The sequence below is a fragment of the Peromyscus maniculatus genome, chromosome 10 (genome assembly GCF_049852395.1).
Source record: "Peromyscus maniculatus bairdii isolate BWxNUB_F1_BW_parent chromosome 10, HU_Pman_BW_mat_3.1, whole genome shotgun sequence".
Classification (NCBI taxonomy): domain Eukaryota; kingdom Metazoa; phylum Chordata; class Mammalia; order Rodentia; family Cricetidae; genus Peromyscus; species Peromyscus maniculatus.
In genome coordinates this window covers 97998153-98016253 of record NC_134861.1, presented here as the reverse complement: position 1 = coordinate 98016253, position 18101 = coordinate 97998153, and the positions used below count along the sequence as shown (strand labels likewise).

The following is an 18101-nucleotide window of genomic DNA, read 5'->3' as shown; positions in this document are numbered from 1 at the left end:
ATATATTGTATGTTACCCATGTGGGACATGGTTAGATGCTGTTGACATGACATTTGATCTAAACTCTGAATCCCCCTTGCCTTGCTATATGCTTTCCTCTGTCTTTATTTTTAAAGTAATGTTTGATTATGCACCTTTTATGTCCTTGGGCAAACAAGGACATATCAAGCCCAGCAGAAACAGATGTAAAGAAACAAGATCAGGGTAGAAATGAAGGAAATGAAACAGAAAATAAAATACTACAACAGCAAACAGTGAAATGAAGAACTGGTTGTTTGAAAAGATAAGCAAGGTCAATGACCCCTTAGCCAAACTAGCCAAAAGAAGAGGAGAGACAATTAAAGTTCATAAAATTATAGACAAAGAGGAGATATTATTTCAAATATCAATTAAATTCAGAAAATCATAAAGACATGTCTTATAAACTTATATTCTCCTAACTAGGAAAAATCCAAAAGTTATTAATGAATTTCTAGACATTTATGACCCAACAAAGTTATACACAGAGGAGATAAAGAATATAAATGGGATAGAAGTTGTAATAACCAGTTCCAAAAGTCGAGGCTCAGATAGAGTCTGTAGAATTCTACAAGGCCTTCAAAGTAGAACAGTACCTTTTCTCAAGAAATTTCCTAGGTAGAAAAGGAAGGAATTGTTCCCATGTCATTTTATGAAACTAGTGTTACCCTGATACCAAAACCAGACAAAGGCACAACAATACCAAATGATGGTGACCATAGACACATTCTTGATAAAATACCTGCAAACTGATTTCAAGAACACATGAAAACAGTCTTTCATCATGATTGAGCTGGCTTCATTCTAGAGACACAGAGATGGTTCCACATACACAAATCAATAAAGTAATACACCACATAAATAAACTCAAGGTCAAAAATCACATGATCATTTCAATAGATGTAGGAAAGTACCTTGACAAAAATCCAATATCCTTTCATAAAAACAATCCCAAAGAATATGAATGGAGGAAACACATCTCAGAATGATACAGATTTAATGACCTACAGCCAACATCATGATAAGTGGAGAAAAACTCAAGGCATTTCTACTAAGATCAGGAATAAGCCCGGGCAGTGTAGCTAGAGTTTTCCTGCCTTGCCCACAGTCAGGACAAATCTTTGTCACCCACCAGTCCCACAGCCGCTCAGACCCAACCAAGTAAACACAGAGACTTATATTGCATACAAACTGTATGGCCGTGGCAGGCTTCTTGCTAACTGTTCTTATAGCTTAAATTAATCCATTTCCATAAATCTATATCTTGCCACGTGGCTGGTGGCTTACTGGCGTCTTCACATGCTGCTGGTCATGGCGGTGGCTGGCAGTGTCTCTCTGCCTCAGCCTTCCCCTTCCCAGAATTCTCCTCTCTCCTTGTCCCACCTACTTCCTGCCTGGCCACTGGCCAATCAGTGTTTTATTTATTGACCAATCAGAGCAATTTGACATACAGACCATCCCACAGCACGGCAGTCTACACTCTCCACTCCTGTTCAGTACACTGCTTGAGATCTTAGCTAAAGCAGTAAGACAAGAGAAAGACAGAGACAAACAGGAAGGGAGAAGTCAAAGTGTCCTTACGTGCAGATAACAGGAGTGTTAACAGACTAAAGACTCCACCAGAAAATTCTTAGAGCCAATAAACACCTTCAGTAAAGTGCTAAGATATAAAATTAACAACAAAAATCAGTAGTTTCCCTATAATCAATGACAAATGGATTGAGAAAGACGTCAAGGAGACAATATGAACCACAGCAGCCTCAAAAGCAACAAAACACCTTGCAAGAAACCTAACCAAGGAAAAGAATGATCCCCACAATAAAAACTTCAAAACTGACAAAGGAATTGAGGAAGATCCCAGAAAGAAGACCTTCAATGCATGCAGACTGGAAAAAGTACTGTTGTGAAAATCGCTTTTTGAGAAAAAAAAAGTCTATAGGTTCAATATAATCTCCACAAAAATTCTACCATTTTTCACAGAAATAGACAAACATCTTAGAATTATGCTACAGGTATCATCATACTTGATTTCAAGATATACAATGGAGCCATAATATTCAAAACAGTACAGTACTGGCACAGATATAGATGTGTAAATCAATGGAATAGAATTGGGGAACAGGATATACTCACTTACATGGTAGTTGTATTTTTAGTCCCTGAGATATTTCCTCCCTGATTTCTACAGCACCTGTATTGGTTTACACATCTACCAACAGAGAGGAAGGGCTTCCCCTCCCTCACATCCTCATCATCTTTGGTGCCAATTGTTTTCTCAATGATATCCATTTTGATTGAAGTGAAATAGACCTCAAATCATGTAATTTACAAATCCCCAACGGATAAGGATTTGAGCACTTTAAAAAATATTTATTAACCATTGAGTTTTGTTTCTTTTTTCTTTCTTTTTTTTTTTTCGTGTTTCTTCTGTTGAGAACTCTCTGTTTATTTCCGTAGCCTATTGTATCATTTGCTTTTTTGATGTTTTCAGGTTCTTCTGTATTCTGGCTATTATTCCTCTGTCAAGGTGGTAGCTGGTGAGGATTTTCTCCCCCCACATAAACCAAAGGACTCTGTTTCCCTTTACAGAGATACTTGCCCCTCTGTGTTCATTGCTGCTCTAGACACTAGAGGAATTGGAAATCGTCTAGATGTCCAGTGCTAGATGGCACTGGTGATGAACTTAATGGAAATGTAGCACTGAAATAATCCATGTGAGGAAGATACAGACCACCACACTAATGTAGACAATTAGGTTTATAAAGTCCTTTAGTTTTGGCCATTGACCAAGAGTGGGTTCAAAGTCTCCTGCTGCAGAAGGTCAGAGGTACAGCATTTTAAAGGCAAACCTACAATTTCATTGATGTTGGGTGAGAGGCAAAGTTACTTTGCATCATTTGTTTTGACAGAACATGGATATTTCAGACACAACATGACAATTAATTTTGACTTACACTTTCTTTGGTTAATTTAGTTTAAGTTCTTATATCACTAATTATTTTGGTTAATAAATCTGGACCATGGTGGTCATGGGAATCCCAAATGTGTTTCCAAGGCAGTGATCATTGTTGTTGGGTGAAGGACTGAGAAGTGTCTGAGGAGACCAAAATGGAATCAGGACAGGATGGCTTTGCCTTAGTCACTTCAGTACAAGTGTGCGATAGAATTGTATTCAGTTGTAAAGAAAATGAAATTTGTAGGAAAATGGATGGAATTTGAAAACATTATGCCAAGTGAGGTAATCCAGTACTAGGAAGACTAATGTTCTCTCTCAAATGTTTGTCTTACCTTGAAATATTTAGGTCTGTGTGTTTAAGACAGATGCCTGTAGAGGCCAGGAAGTGTGAAAGGCCATTGCTGGGGAGGACAGTAAATGTGGGTTATATGAAAATAGAGAGGGAACACTGGAGTATAAAGGTTCACATGGGGGTGAGGGAGGAGGAAGGAAGTGGAGAGAAGTTCATCTGAATCAAGATCTGTGTGAGAAAGCCATGTGAAAATGTATAATTTTTAAGTCAATTAAACAAAAAGAATTTTACAACTGAGTTTGAATGGTAGTGACCTGTATGAGTGGACAGTGCTGCTCCCAGAGTCATAGGTTCTTAAACAAAAATTCTAGCACAGATGTGGGATTCTTCCTTATTAGTTGTTGACCCTGGAATCTCCAGGTGTCACAGAAGTGTAAGGCAGGTGTCTCAAACCCACTTGGGTTTAGAGTAAGGCCAAGTTAGGATTAGGGGGTGAAGAGAATCACCCAGAAAGTTGATTACATAGTTATCAAACCCTCGGAGTTGGGGATGTGACTCTGGCACACCTGGGGCCGGCCTGGAGCCCTGGGTTAGGTACCAGCACTACTACACAACAGAAGTAAAAACTAACTAGAAGTAGGCAACAAACGCACAGAAGGAAGAACACGGTGACCATTGGAAAGGGCGGCCATGATGGAGCTTGAGGGAAGCCCTGTGCTCCTCTGTCTCTCCTGTGTGTCTCACTGCTGCTCTCTCCCCTCCCCCTCCTCTCCTCCTCCTCTGTCCTTCTCCATTCCCCCCTCTTCCCTTTTCTTTCTGCTCTTTTGTTTTCAAGGTAGAGAGCAGAAGAAGTTTCACTTTGTAGCCCAGGCTGGCCAGCACCCTCTATGTAGCACAGGCTGTCTTTCAACTTGCAAACCTTGGGCCTCAGGCTGAGTCCTGAGATTATAGGTGTGTGCTCCTATTCCTCCTTCTGAAGTACTCGAAATGTTCTATAAAAAATCTGAGTTTCACTAATACAAATATGTCACATTGTGAATATACATCAAGCTGTCTAGTCAGATTTTCTATAATTTTGTATGTATGTGCATGTGTGGCTATACATGGGTGTGCATCCCTGTGGAGGTCAACAATAGTGTTATCCTCACTCTCACACTGAACCTGAGGAATGAACCAGGGATTTCTGATTCATCTAGAATGATGGTCAGCAAGCACAAGGGATGCCCCTGGCTCCCCCTCCCACTACCAGGCTTTTCACCTGGCGCTGGGGATCTGAACTCAGGTCCTCATGCTTACAGAGTCCGGCCACTGCCCAGCCTGCACTTTCTCTGTGTGTATCTTGTACTCGGATAAAAGTTAACTTTATCAAAAACTTTCACAATTTTTATTCTTTAACAATTTTGAGAACTTCTTACATAGGATGTATTTTAATCATACTCAGCCTCACTCACCCTCCACTGCTACCTTACAACAGAATTCACCCCGAAGTCCCCCTCCCAACAACTTCTTCCTCCCTCCCTCTCTCCCTCCCTCCCTTCTTCAGTGACCACCGAGTCCCGTCAGTGCTGCCCATGTACACATGGAGTAGAATCATCCCCTGGATAGTCAACACACCAAGGACCACACTCCTGAAGAAAACTGACTTTCCCTCTCCTGGCAGTCATCAGCTGTCAATAGCTCCTCCGCTGGAGGGGGAGGCTCATGTGACCCTCCCCTATTCATGCTGGAATGTTACAGAGACTATTGGAGTATGAACCTGACTTGTTTTCAACATTGAACTTTGTGGTCTAGGAAGTGTCGTGTACTGCACACACTGCACCATCTGACTGCAGGGTCACAGTCTACACTTAGTCCCCCTCCCCTCTCCCTGTTCTCTAGGGGTGGAGTTCAATATTTAGCTAAGGCACCCAAACCCCAAATCCTCCTGCCTCAACCTCTCGGTTATAGGGATTACAATCGTGAACAGTGAACTATTTCTCAATTGGTCTCTTGAGATATAAAATGAAACTATAAATCAATTTATATTGACAATCTGGGCGCTTAACAAGCCATATCCTGGGCTGTTCTGGCCCCCGTGTTTGTCCCTTTCTGTGTTAAGCATATATTCACTTCCTGTTTCTTTTCTCACATCTGCTAAACACGCGCCCCGCCCCCCAACCCGCCCCAAACCGTTACTTTCTTTTTGTCGCTCTTGGGATTCTGGATGCTGATTTCTCATCTTTCAGCATTGGTGTGGGCCCGACCCTCGGCGCTGTGCAGACTGCCCAGCTCTCTGGAAGCTCGCCCTGAGCTGGGGAGCCTCAATCCCAGGGACCCACAGGGCTCCTCCTCCACGGTGTTCCTTTCCCAAGCCCTCTGCCCCCACCCCATGCTGTCCAGGCAGGCTACTTCCTGTCCTCTCTTTGGGAGCCGCCCAGGTCACCGCCCCTGAAGGAGGGCAGCAAAGGTGGCCCAGAAGCAGAGGCTCCAGGACGCTGAGGGGCAGAAGCCAGAAGTTGCAGCTCTCCTCCTGTCCTGTGCACAAGCAGACTGGACCCCTGCATCTGACCCTGGTGAGTGTGGGCAGGCAGGGCTGGGAAATCCTTTGCAGCTTCATTTCAAGTGTGAAATGCAGACTACTGACCATGTCATCTGTCTGCAGAGGGTATGGTGTTTAGGGTGGGTTGAGGATGTACAACCTCTGATCTCCAAATGTGTGAAGGTAAATAAAGTTGATGTTGGGTGGGTAAAGTTTTGTCAAGCAGTGCAAAAGGAATTTGTTAGCACTGGTATTTTAGGAACCAGAACAATTTATTCTTTTTTTTTCATTTTATTTTATTTTATTTTACAATACCATTCAGTTCTACATATCAGCCACGGGTTCCCCTGTTCTCCCCCTCCCACCCCCTCCCCTTATCCCTAGCCCACCCCCCATTCCCACCTCCTCCAGGGCAAATCCTCCCCGAGGACTGCAATCAACCTGGTAGACTCAGTCCAGGCAGGTCCAGTCCCCTCCTTCCAGACTGAGCCAAGTGTCCCTGCATAAGCTCCAGGTTTCAAACAGCCAACTCATGCAGTGAGCACAGGACTCGGTCCCACTGCCTAGTTGCCTCCCAAACTGATCAAGCCAATCAACTGTCTTACCTATTCAGAGGGCCTGATCCAGCTGGGGGCTCCTCAGCCTTTGGTTCATAGTTCACGTAGAACAATTTATTCTTTTTATCTCACGATTTAAAATTTGTTCAAAAATCTCTAGTTTGCTATACAGATATTCAACAACTTCTTGCAACTCTTACTCAAATAGTGTGGAAAAACTTTGAACAGATAGAAAAATTAAAGGCCAAAATAACTAGATTGTAAACCTTTCAGTGACTGTGTATCTATAATGCTATCTTCTTTTCTTGTGTAATACCAGAAATGTAATCGCTAGTCTAGTTTTACAAACACATAAAGTTTAACAGTAACACATATTTATTGAGCACCGTGTGTCCAGGCCTGGGCATTTGCACAGAAGAGCCCTTCCTGTGGTGTTAACACAGGCCTCTCCAACAGTGCATTCTCTTCAGTCAACCTGTGTTAAAATGCACACACATGCAGAACCTTTTCTGCACATAACTGTGTCTAAGGCTCTGTGGAGCATTTGGAAGGATGAGAGGAAAATAAAATACAAACTAGAATGGAGAACTGTTGTGAGAAAGAACATCGGAATCGACATAAATACATTTAGGGGCCCTCAAAGCTGAATTGAGTTACATTTTAAGTGATTTATTAATTTTTATTTACTGTGTATGAGTGTTTTGCTTGCATGTATGTAAGTGTACTGCTTGGATACCTGGTGTCCCTGGAGGCCAGAGAGGGCACTGGATCCCCTGGAACTGGAGTTGCAGACCGTTGGAAGTCCCCATGTGGAAGCTGGGAATGGAACCCAGGAACTCTGCAGGAGCAGAACCTAAGTTGAATCCTTGAGACCATAACAAGAGGGGGCCCGTCAGTCTCACAGCTCAGGAACGAGAAGGGGAAACATAGTGGCTTTTCAGAGAAGCTTCTCCTGGCCTTTGCTTTTGAGGGACCATCTCTTGTGTGTGTTAATCTGGGATGTTGAGGACACTCAAAGGAAGGCTGTGCCTAGAACCATCCCATAATGCCAGCAGCAGAGCCTCTGCTTAGGGAAACTGTAGGTGTTATGTTCCTTACCCTGTCACAGACACCCTTGATGAACAGGTCTTACTTAAAGACAAACCAAGATTTTATACGGGTTATGTGAATTTCATGTTAAGTATTTGGTAAGTACTTACTTTATAGCCATGTCGCATGTATTTTGGGAGCACCATGTGACATTTCAGTGCATTTGAACACAGTGTATGATCAGCTCAGGGCAGGTTTCCTGACACCCCAGACATTCTGTTGACTATTTTCATTTAAGTTTGGTTGTATTTGAAAACTGTATGAAGTAGAATGTCTCAGAATCAGCTGCTTGAGGAAATTAATTAGGATTAAGATGGAAATTAAAGAACTGGAAAGCCTACCTTACACACACACACACACACACACACACACACACACACACACACACTACATTGGTACAAAGAAAACTAAAATTTCTTCTCCACAAAGATTACTGCCCAGCTCACTTTAGGATGTGAAATAAAAATTAATAGTCTAGATGTCTTTGACTTCACACTTTTTCTCTTGAGGAATGGCTTTCTTGTAGTACAATTAGCATCATACACCTCATCGACTTACAGTGAGGAATTCTGTGGCTATGGGTATAGTCAGAGGTGTGCAAGCTTATTTTCACAATCTGCCCTGCTTATTTAATGCAGAGATGCTTTACCACAGCTTCTCTCGGTCTTTTCTGTGTGTGTGTGTGTGTGTGTGTGTGTGTGTGTGTGTGTGTGTGTGTGTGTTACACTGTGTGTGGAGATCACAGGATAACTTCTGAAAGTCAGTTCTTTTCTTCCAAATTGTGATGAGATCTCCCCTGTATTTGTTTCCATGCTGGGGCCTCGGGGTTAGCTCGCTCTTCAGCTTCTAGGTGATCAGGTGATTCCCCTGTGTTGGGATTCCAAAGGCATGCCACTGTGCTCCCCTTTTCATGGTGTTCTTGGATTGAACTCAGATCTCCAGTCTGTGCAGCCAGCAGGTTTACCTGCAGAGACATATTGCTCAACCTTGCATCATTTTCAGAGCCTTTTTCTTGGTGTGTAGTTCAGAGGATCAAATCCAGAGCCTTCCATATGCTAGGCAAGTGCTCTGTCAGCCTGGTGGGATTTTAAATATAGAAGCATTTCATCCACAAATGGGGTAATTTGACTTCTTCCTTTCCTGATTGACTCTCTCTCTCCCCCCTCTCTGTCTCTTTCTCTCTTATCTTAATTCTCTGAGGATTCAAGCTCTGTATTAAATGATAGTTGAGAGAATGGTCACCCTTGGTGCTATCCTATATTTAGAGGAACTAACTTATCTCATTCCCTATTCAGTATAATGCTGTTGATAGGATTATCACAGTGGCCTGTTTGTGTGCAGGTGTGAGCATTCTCTTCCTGGTTTGTTCAGGGCTGTAATTAAGAATGAGTTTAGTTTATGAAAGACTTCTCCATCTATTAATATTATGATCTAGTAGGATAAAAAAATTACCCCTTTATTTGTTAAACCTTGCCTTACAGGTTAAAACGATTTTGACAGCTTAAATGATTTCTGTCTTGGCAAAAGACCCATGAGCTGCTTAGGAGGATGTGACTTCAGTGACTGTATAGAACATTCTGTAGAAATCTTGTGAGTCCATTTGATCAATGGCACAGTTTAACTCTGAAGTTTGTTGACTTGTCTATCGGTGGGAATGGGGTATTAAAGTCAACCCCATCCTCGCTTTGGTAGCACATATACTAAACCTGGAGTGACACAGAGAAGATTAGCATGCCCCCTGTGCAGGGATGACACACACATTGGTGAAGTATTCCATAGTTTTAGGATTAAATTGATTTGATAGAGAAAAAGGTTGTCCTTAGGAAAGAGGAGGGAGGTAAATACAGGAGGAGAGAAGCACATAAAATAACAACATGGATGGATGAAAAAGCCTCAAGGAGTCACACTATTAACTATTTGCTTAAAACAATAAAACCTCTAATGCCCACAATTCAGTGTACACATATACATATGTAGTTTACTGAATCTTTCTCACCTGGGCTGACGGAGCTCCCAAAGACTACCTACCAAAAAAACAAGTACCAGATATGAGAAGCCCTCTGTGAGTTGTTGTCAGGGCTGTCTAAGAGACTCCTAAAACATACAGTCTATTGCTATTGCCCTTAGTTATCCTCCAGAGGTGGAAGGTAATTCCCCATTGCTGAAGACACCATGCACTTCAAACACAGGGCCCAGAGGCCCCTGAGGTGTCACTGACTTGGATGACCCCCTCCCCACCACCCTGCCCTGAGGACTATCTTTCTTGGTACTAGAAGGCACATGAAAGCTTCCAAAGGAGAGAGACACAGCAGTCCTCCCTAGCAATGACATCATGAACCACATCAGTGATGACCTGTCCAGTAGCCCTGTGGGTGAAGTAGTGGTACACAAGCCCTGCCAGTAACTGTGGTGGTTTGAGAGAAAATGACCCTCAAAGGAATTGGCACTATTAGGTGGTGTGGACTTGTTGGGGTAGGTGTGGTCTTGTTGGAGGAAGTGTGTCACTGTGGAGGTGGCCTTTGAGGCCTCATATATGCTCAAGGCACACCCAGTGAGACAGAGCACTTCCTGTTGCACACGCAAGATGTAGAACTTTCAGCTACTTCTCTAGAAAATGTCTGCCTGCATGCTGCCATGTCCCACCATGATGATAATGGACCAAATCTCTGAACTGTGAGCCACCCAATTAAATGACTTTCCTTTATAATTGTTGCCATGGTCATGGTGTCTCTTCACAATAATAGAAACCCTAACTAAGGCAGTCACCAACAACTCTCTAATTGAGTTTGGTACTAGAAACCTAGATACCTAACCAGTCCTAGTGAAGCCATGGTTATTGGAGGAGAACCTATAACCTCTAATTTACTAAAGCAGCATAATCCTCAACAACACTCTGAAAACATTTGTCCTTACACCCATAGTGTCAGTCCCATAGTGTAGTCCTACTTACACCCATAAGTGTAGTCTACCTCTTATCAAGGAAACTTCTCTTTGCAATGGATAGAGACCATTGCAGAAAACCACAACCAATTAAAATGCAGTTTGGGGACACAGTTCCAATGGATGCATCTAAAAAACTGTCTCTCTCCCCCAAGGCTCAGGGAACACTGTGGACGACCAAGCAAACAGAAAGAGTGTAAGAGGAAGAGCATCAGGGAGTTTGCTGTGATGGTGCAGGATGTTTGATCAGACTGTGTGAAAGGTGCCTTCTGATTGGTTTAATAAAGGCTGAATGACCAACAGCCAGGCAGGAGAGAGTAGGCTGGACTTCTGGGTAGAGAGAGGAACTCAGGGTTATGAATCTAGGTGTGCGAGAGACACTAGAGAGACATTGAGCAAGTCAGACATACAGAATGGAAGAGAGGTAAAAAGCCATGTGACAGATTGTAGATTACTAGAAACAGGTTAAGTTATCAGAGCTAATTGGGGACAAACCTAAGCTAAAGGCCAAGCTTTCATAATTAATAGTAAGTCTGTGTAATTATTTGGTGACTATTGTTCCAAGAAAGTCTGACAAGGAAGTCCTACTAACTACACCCATACAGTCTCATCAACACAACTGCCCAAACATGGGCTAAAGAGGAGGACAGCTGTGAACATTCCAACTTCATGGAGAAAAGTCCAGGGGCCTCAGCCCTACACAAAGAACTACAGGCAACTGAGGAAAGCTGGGAGCAGGAGAGGCGGTCTTCCCTATGGAAGAGCACACCAATTGGTTGTCCAGAGCCAAATGGTCTGCCCTGAAACCATGACAGTTAACATTGTATGTATTTATCAGGTTATATTTGGAAGGAGCCCATGCATTTGAAGGAGAGCAGGGAGGGCTATATGGGAGAGTTTGGAGGGAGGAAAGGGAAGGAGAGATGTTGTAATTAAAATAAAATTTCAGAAATAAACAACAACAATAACAAAATAAGTCAGCAAATTGATAGTTGGTAAAGTGCTGGGAGATGTCTTTCTGTATGCTGTGGATGTATGTTGTCCCATGGGTTAATAAATGAATAAGCTGTTTTGGCCTATGGCAAGGCAGCTTAGAGGCAGGCAGGAAATCTGAGGAGAGAGACAGGAAAGAGAAAGGTGGAGTCGGGAGAGATACCATCCAGCTGCCCAAGGAACAAGTTGCCAGCAGACCGGCAATGCCACCGCCACATGGCAAAATATAGATGAAAAGAAATGGGTTAATTTAAGAGGTAATAGCTAGCTAGCTACCAATAAGCCTGAGCCATAGACCAGAAGTTTGTAATTAATATTAAGCCTCTGAGTCATTATTTTATAAAAGCAGCTGCTACTCTGGCAGGACCTGGTGAGACCAAAACTTCAGTAACAGTCAAGTTTAAAGATTAATGTTCTCTAAGAGCATGTTTCTTTCTATTATTATTATTATTATTATTATTATTATTATTATTATTATTATTGGTTTTTCAAGACAGGGTTTCTCTGTGTAGCTTTGTGCCTTTCCTGGAACTCGCTTTGGAGACCAGGCTGGCCTGGAACTCACAGAGATCCGCCTGCCTCTGCCTCCCGAGTGCTGGGATTAAAGGCGTGCGCCACCACCGCCCGGCCTTCTATTATTTTTTTTTAGAGAGAAAAATAAACTGTTTCATGAAAAAAATTACAAAGCTTTGGAAAAGAGGTCTAGGTTTCCATGTATAGTAGAACACCCTCGCTTCCCAGGACCCTGGGATTCACACTTCTTTTGAGTTAGTGAAGACCACCAAGTTCTCATTCCACCTAACATCGTACTTTAAAAATCCACTGAAGACTTTTGTCTACAAATGAATGTAAAATACACAGCCGCATAAACATATATTAATCCATCTACACTGAACACTTAAAGATGCACAGCAAGTGAATTCTTTCAGAACTAAGTCATGTCTAGAAATAATAGAATCTAAACTTGTATTGTTTAGCCATGAAGTCACCATGGCAAAGACTACCTCTAGTCTCACAAATGGAATTACAGAATTTATCCATACAAGATGGGAAAGAGGGCTGTAGAGGTGGCTCAGAGGTTAAGAGCACTGGGTGCTCTTCCAGAGGTCCTGAGTTCAATTCCTAGCAACCACATGATGGCTCACAAGCATCTACAATGAGATCTGGTGCCCTCTTCTGGCCTGCAGGCATACATGCAGGCAGAACACTGTATATGTAATAAACAAATAAAATTCTTAAAAAAAAATAAAAAAGAATACACATATAAAATAAAAAAAGATAGGAAAGAGTCTCTAACATGACACGTCTATGAACTGAACCGTACCTTGAAGGAGTGACAGACAGATGTCAATCGTGATTACACAGCAAGCCTGAAGGAATGACTGTCACAGTGTCTGGACTGGCTCCTCACACACTCCTTCAGAGGGATCGAAAACTACACCATCAGCCCAGGTACAACTAGGAAGCTTTACTCCAAAGCATGGGAAGTCACACAGGCCAGTTCCCTGCCTTTGAAAACTGAGACATTACTAAGAATCCTAGAAAAACAGTCAGCACAACACTTCCCCCATTCACAGCTCTCTCTAGAACCCTGGCTCCTCAGCAAAGGCTCTCTAGAAACTGTCCCTGTTTCTGAGGGTGGAAGTCAAGTGCCCAGGGGAGCATTGGCTTCATTCTTTGCAGGTAAACACCAATGATGACATCACAGGCACATATCAACAAAACATTCCAACGCTAGGCAAACAAAAATACCTTATGTTTCTCCTGGATCTGAAAAGAAATATAATTAATTTTTAAAATAGAAGATAGTTCAGTGGCTATGTTAGGGACTTGTGTATTTTTTTCTTTATGTCTTATTTATCTCAACATATTTTCTCATGAACTAGGTACAGAATAATAATTCTCTTTGAACTGTCTGCATCTCAAGGATCTTGACCTTTCTTTTTGTTTTATTTCAAAGTGTAAAGCTATAACTAACTGCCCTAAGAGTACCAAGGGCTTCTCTACACCTAACAACTTCAGACTTAATATTAAAAAAAGCAATTTTATTCCAGTCCATTTCTTGGGCAGGACAGCCCCAGAACACTTTTGGTGCTGGCTTAGTGTTCACTTCTGACCCAAGGCTGATGTGCACACAGAGGAAGTGCACTTGAAGATGCTTGCAGTGGTTTCCTTTGGGTAGGAGGCTGTCAACAGCAGAAGGTCCACAGGCACACTGGAGTGCTGTGCCAGGGGAGGAAAGGACACACCGAGAATGAGTAACTGCACCCAGGCACATATTCCACAGGTATCTAGGGTTTTAGCTTTTCAACTCTGACCTCTGACAATGGTTAAACAAAGCAGCACACGAAGGCAAAGGCTGATTAGAAACGCCTGCAGGAGAGCTCCTGTCCTCTCCAGCCTGTGTGCTCTTAGCTGCCCTGGCCAGCGGGGTCTTCATGGGGACCTAAAGGGAGGGCCGGCGAATGAGAGGGACAAGAGACACAAAGAATGAGAGCAAGACAGGATGTCTGATCAAGCTCCAAAATTTTATTTTACTCTCAAGGCATATATAGGTAGGCAAAGGGGGTTGAGAGCAGGAAAAGACTTAATTAAGCAGGAAGGGACTTAATTATGGGCTGTGCAGCCAGCAGGAAATGTTGCTCTGAAGGTTATCTATCTATCCTTGTCTAACTGCCTAATTGCTTAACTGCAGCTCATTCACCTGATATCTGAGAAGAGGTTCTGGTATCTGTGGGAAGAGGTTCTGGTGCTATGGAGACTTAAGCAAGGCCTAGATCTAAGAAAAGAGGAGAAAACCCCAAATATGGCAGCATATATGTCAAGGGTCGCTTAGGCTTATGGCTCCTGTCACTTATCAGCCACCTGAGGGCTGAGGTACCAGCCTACTGAGGTACCAGTACCATAAGTCCCTACATGCAGGAGCCAAGGTTTATTGGCTATAGAATGCCATGTGGTTCAATTACCAAAACCTGTGACTTTTACGACCTTTCTTTCTATTACCTATTTCAAAGAAACAGAAGAAAAGCAAAAAGAGCACATTTCTTAATAAAAAGTAGAGGAATTAAATCTTTTTTAAAAAATTTATTTTACATAACAACAAGTTTCCTCTCCATCCTCTCCTCCCATTCCCTTCTCTCCACCTCCTTTCTACCAGCCCCCCCTCACTCCTCAGAAAGGGTAAGGCCTCCCATGGGGAGTCAACAAAGTCTGGCATATCAAGTGGAGGGAGGACCAAGCTCCTCCTCCATGCCTCAAGGCTGAACAAGGCACCCATCATAGGGAATGGGTTCTAAAAAGCCAGCTCTTGAGCCAGGGACAGATCCTGGCACCACTGCTAGGGGCCCCACAAATAGACCAAGGTATACAATGTCACCTTCATGCAGAGGGCCTAGGTTGGTCCCATGCAGGCTCTCTAGCTGTCAGGCTAGAGTCCATGAGCTCACAGTACCTTGGGTCAGCTGTCTCTGTGGGTTTCATCATCATCATCTTGACCCTCGTTGCTCATATAATCCCTCCTCCCTCTCTTCCACTGGATTCCTTAGAACTTGGCCCAGGGTTTGGCTGTGGATCTCTGCATCTGCTTCCATCAGTTACTGGATGAAGGTTCTATGATGACAATTAGGGTAGTCACCAATCTGATTACAGGAGAAGGCCAGTTCAGGCACCTTCTGATAGATTCACAACACGCCCCCACGGTTGGGCATGTCCGGTGGACCTAGACACTTCCACCTAGCCAGTTCCAAGTCAAAATAGCCATTTCCAAGTTAAGGTGTCTCATGTGACCAGGACCCCGTGGCTTTCCATGGTTGTGTAAGAGCACACAATGAAACCATGTGATCTACGTGTATGTGTGGAGTAGCCACATGGACCTGTGTACGCCTGTGCCACCCAACCTTTATAAGCCGGCGCCACATTCCCAGCTTCCTTCTTCTTCCCCATGCACATGTCTTTTTAACAGGCCTGAGCACCCCTGTCTTTCTCTCTTATCTTAATAAAACTCTTGTTAGTGGATTCTGTCATGTTTCATGACATTTCCTTGCAGGGTAAGAGCGCCACCAAATAACTAACACCTTCTCCACAATTGCTAGAAGTCATCTTTGTGGATTCCTGGGAGTTTCTGTGGCACCAGGTTTCTCCCTAACTCCACAATGGCTCCCTCTATTAAGATTTCTTTTTCATTGCTCTCCCACTCTGTCTCTCCCTAGTTGGACCATCTCATTTCCTCATATCCCATCCTGCACCCCTTCCTCTCTGCTCTTCCCCATCTGCATTTTATCCAGGAGATCTCATCTATTTCCCCTTCCCACAGCAATCCATGTGTCCTTCTTAGAGTCTTCCTTGTTACCTAGCTTCTCTGGGGCTGTGAATTTTATCCTGGTTATCCTTTGCTTTACATGTAATATCCTCTTATTAGTGAATTCATACCATGTTTGTCTTTCTGGGTTTTGGTTACTTCACTCAAGATGATTTTTTCCTTAGTTCCATCCATTTGATTGCAAATTTCATGATATCATTTTTTTAACTGCTGAATAATACTCCATTGTATAAATGTACCATATTTTCTTTATCCATCCTTTGGTTGAGGGACATCTATGTTGTTTCCAGGTTCTGGCTATTACAAATAATGCTGCTATGAACATAGTTGAGCAAGTGTCCTTGTGATATGATTGAGCATCCTCTGGATTTATACTGAAGAATGATATCACTGGGTCTTGAGGTAGATTGGCTCTCATTTTTCAGAGAAACCACCATACTGTTTTCCAAAGTGGCTGTACAAGTTTGCACTCCTAACAGCAGTGGAGAAATGTTACCCTTATTCCACATCTCTCCAAAATAAGCTCTCACCATTATTTTTGATCTTAGCCATTCTGACAGGTGTAAGATTGTAGATGTAACCAACCATCTTATTAAATAAGAAACAAAGAGCCAATGCAAAGATGAAAGCCCAAGAGGTCAGAGCTAAGAGCCTTACCCGTCTGCTGCAGCTAGTCTCTTCAGCCAAGAGAGCTACTTCCTGTTTGTTTGTCTTTATATAGACTTTCTGTTCTGCCTACTCATTGGTCGTAAACCCAATGACCTCCTCATCACTGCCCATCTGTACAGACCTCCGGGTCTTCTACGGTTGGTATTGAGATTAAAGGCATGTGTCTCCATGCTGGCTGTATCCTTGAACACACAGAGATCCACCTAGCTCTGCCTCCCAAGAGCTGGGATTAAAGGCGTGCGCCACCAATGCCCGGCTCTGCTATGGCTTGCTATTAGCTCTGACCCCCAGGCAACTTTATTTATTAACATATAAATAAAATCACATTTCAGTACAAATAAAATATCACCATATAAGGTGGTATCTCAGAGTCATTTTGATTTACATTTCTGTGATGACTAAGGATATTGAGCAATTTCTTAAATGTCTTTCAGCCATTTGAGATTCTTCTGTTGAGAATTCTCTGTTTAGATCTGTACCCCATTTTTAAACTGGTTTATTTGGTATTTTAATGTCTAGTTTCTTGAGTTCTTTATATATTTTGGAGACCAGTCCTCTGTCAGATGTGGGGTTGGTAAAGATCTTTTCCCATTCTGTAGGCTGCTGTTTTGTCTTATTGACCATGTCCTTTGTCTTACAGAAGCTTTTCAGTTTCAGGAGGTCCCATTTATTAGTTGTTGATCTTAGTGTCTGTGCCACTAGTGTTCTTCTGTGCCAGTATGTTCAAGGCTATTTCCCACTTTCTCTTCTATCAGGTTCAGTATAACTGGATTTATGTTGAGGTCATTGATCCATCTGGACTCAGATTTTGTGCATGGTGATAAATATGGATCTATTTGAATTCTTCTACACATCAACATTCAGTATACTAGCACCATTTGTTGAAGATGCTTTCTTTATTCCATTGGACAATTTTGGCTTCTTTGTCAAAATCAGGTGTTCATAGGTTTGTGGATTAATGTCAGGGTTTTTTATTTGATTCCATTGTTCCACCTGTTTGTTTTTATTTCAATATTATGCTGTTTTTATTACTATAGCTCTATAGTAGACTTGAAGTCAGGAACAGTGATGACTCCAGAAGTTCCTTTATTATACAGGATTGTTTTAGCTATCCTGGGTTTTTTGTTTTTCTATATGAAATTGAGTATTGTTCTTTTTAGTTCTGTGAAGAATTGTGTTAGGGTATTGATGAGGATTGCATTGAATCTGTAGATTGTTTTTGGTAAAATTGACTTTTTTTTTCTTTCTTAATCATACCTATCTAAGAACATGGAAGATCTTTCTATTTTATGACACCTTCTTCAATTTCTTTCTTTAAAAACTTAAAGTTCTTGTCATACAGGTCTTTCACTTGTTTGGTTAGAGTTACCCCAAGATATTTTATATTATTTGTGGCTATTGTGAGTGGTGATGTTTCTCTGATTTCTTTCTCAGCCCTGATCATCATTTGTATATAGGAGGACTACTGATTTTTTTGAGTTAATCTTGTATCCTGCCATATTACTGAAGGTGTTTATCAGCTGTAGGAATTCTCTGGAGAATTTTTGTGGTCACTTATGTATACTATCATGTTATCTGCAAATAGCAAAAGTTTGACGTCTTCCTTTCCTATTCGTATTCCCTTGATCTCATTTTGTTGTCTTATTTCTCTAGCTAGAAGTTTTAGTACTATATTGAATAGATATGGGAAGAGTGGACAGCCGTGCCTTGTTCCTTATTTTAGTCGAATTGCTTTGAATTTCTTTATTCAA

General features: G+C 42.2%; 2 protein-coding genes, 1 non-coding gene and 1 pseudogene across 8 annotated transcripts in view; all 4 read left to right on the top strand.

Annotated features, from left to right (window-relative positions):
- LOC102921470 (guanylate-binding protein 6-like) overlaps positions 1-14001 on the top strand; it is a 31012-nt pseudogene extending 17011 nt beyond the window's left edge. Inside the window, exon 8 of the transcript XR_013042633.1 lies at positions 12374-14001. The product of XR_013042633.1 is annotated as a guanylate-binding protein 6-like (transcript). The remainder of the gene's footprint in view (positions 1-12373) is intronic.
- The window catches only part of LOC102923512 (ATP-binding cassette sub-family G member 3-like), a 70414-nt gene continuing 58059 nt past the window's right edge, over positions 5747-18101 (top strand). For 3 of the 5 annotated variants that reach the window (XM_076546850.1, XM_076546852.1, XM_076546853.1), the window contains exon 1: positions 5747-5818. The gene's annotated coding sequence lies outside the window, so the exon portion shown is untranslated. The remainder of the gene's footprint in view (positions 5819-18101) is intronic. The other 2 variants (XM_076546851.1, XM_076546854.1) reach the window with 2 other exon arrangements.
- Positions 5796-18101, top strand: part of LOC102918786 (ATP-binding cassette sub-family G member 3-like) — a 184310-nt gene continuing 172004 nt past the window's right edge. The window contains exon 1 of the mRNA XM_076546843.1: positions 5796-5818. The gene's annotated coding sequence lies outside the window, so the exon portion shown is untranslated. The remainder of the gene's footprint in view (positions 5819-18101) is intronic.
- LOC121821089 (U6 spliceosomal RNA) lies at positions 9111-9213 on the top strand. Its single transcript, XR_006061777.2, has one exon. It is a non-coding gene; the product is annotated as a U6 spliceosomal RNA (small nuclear RNA).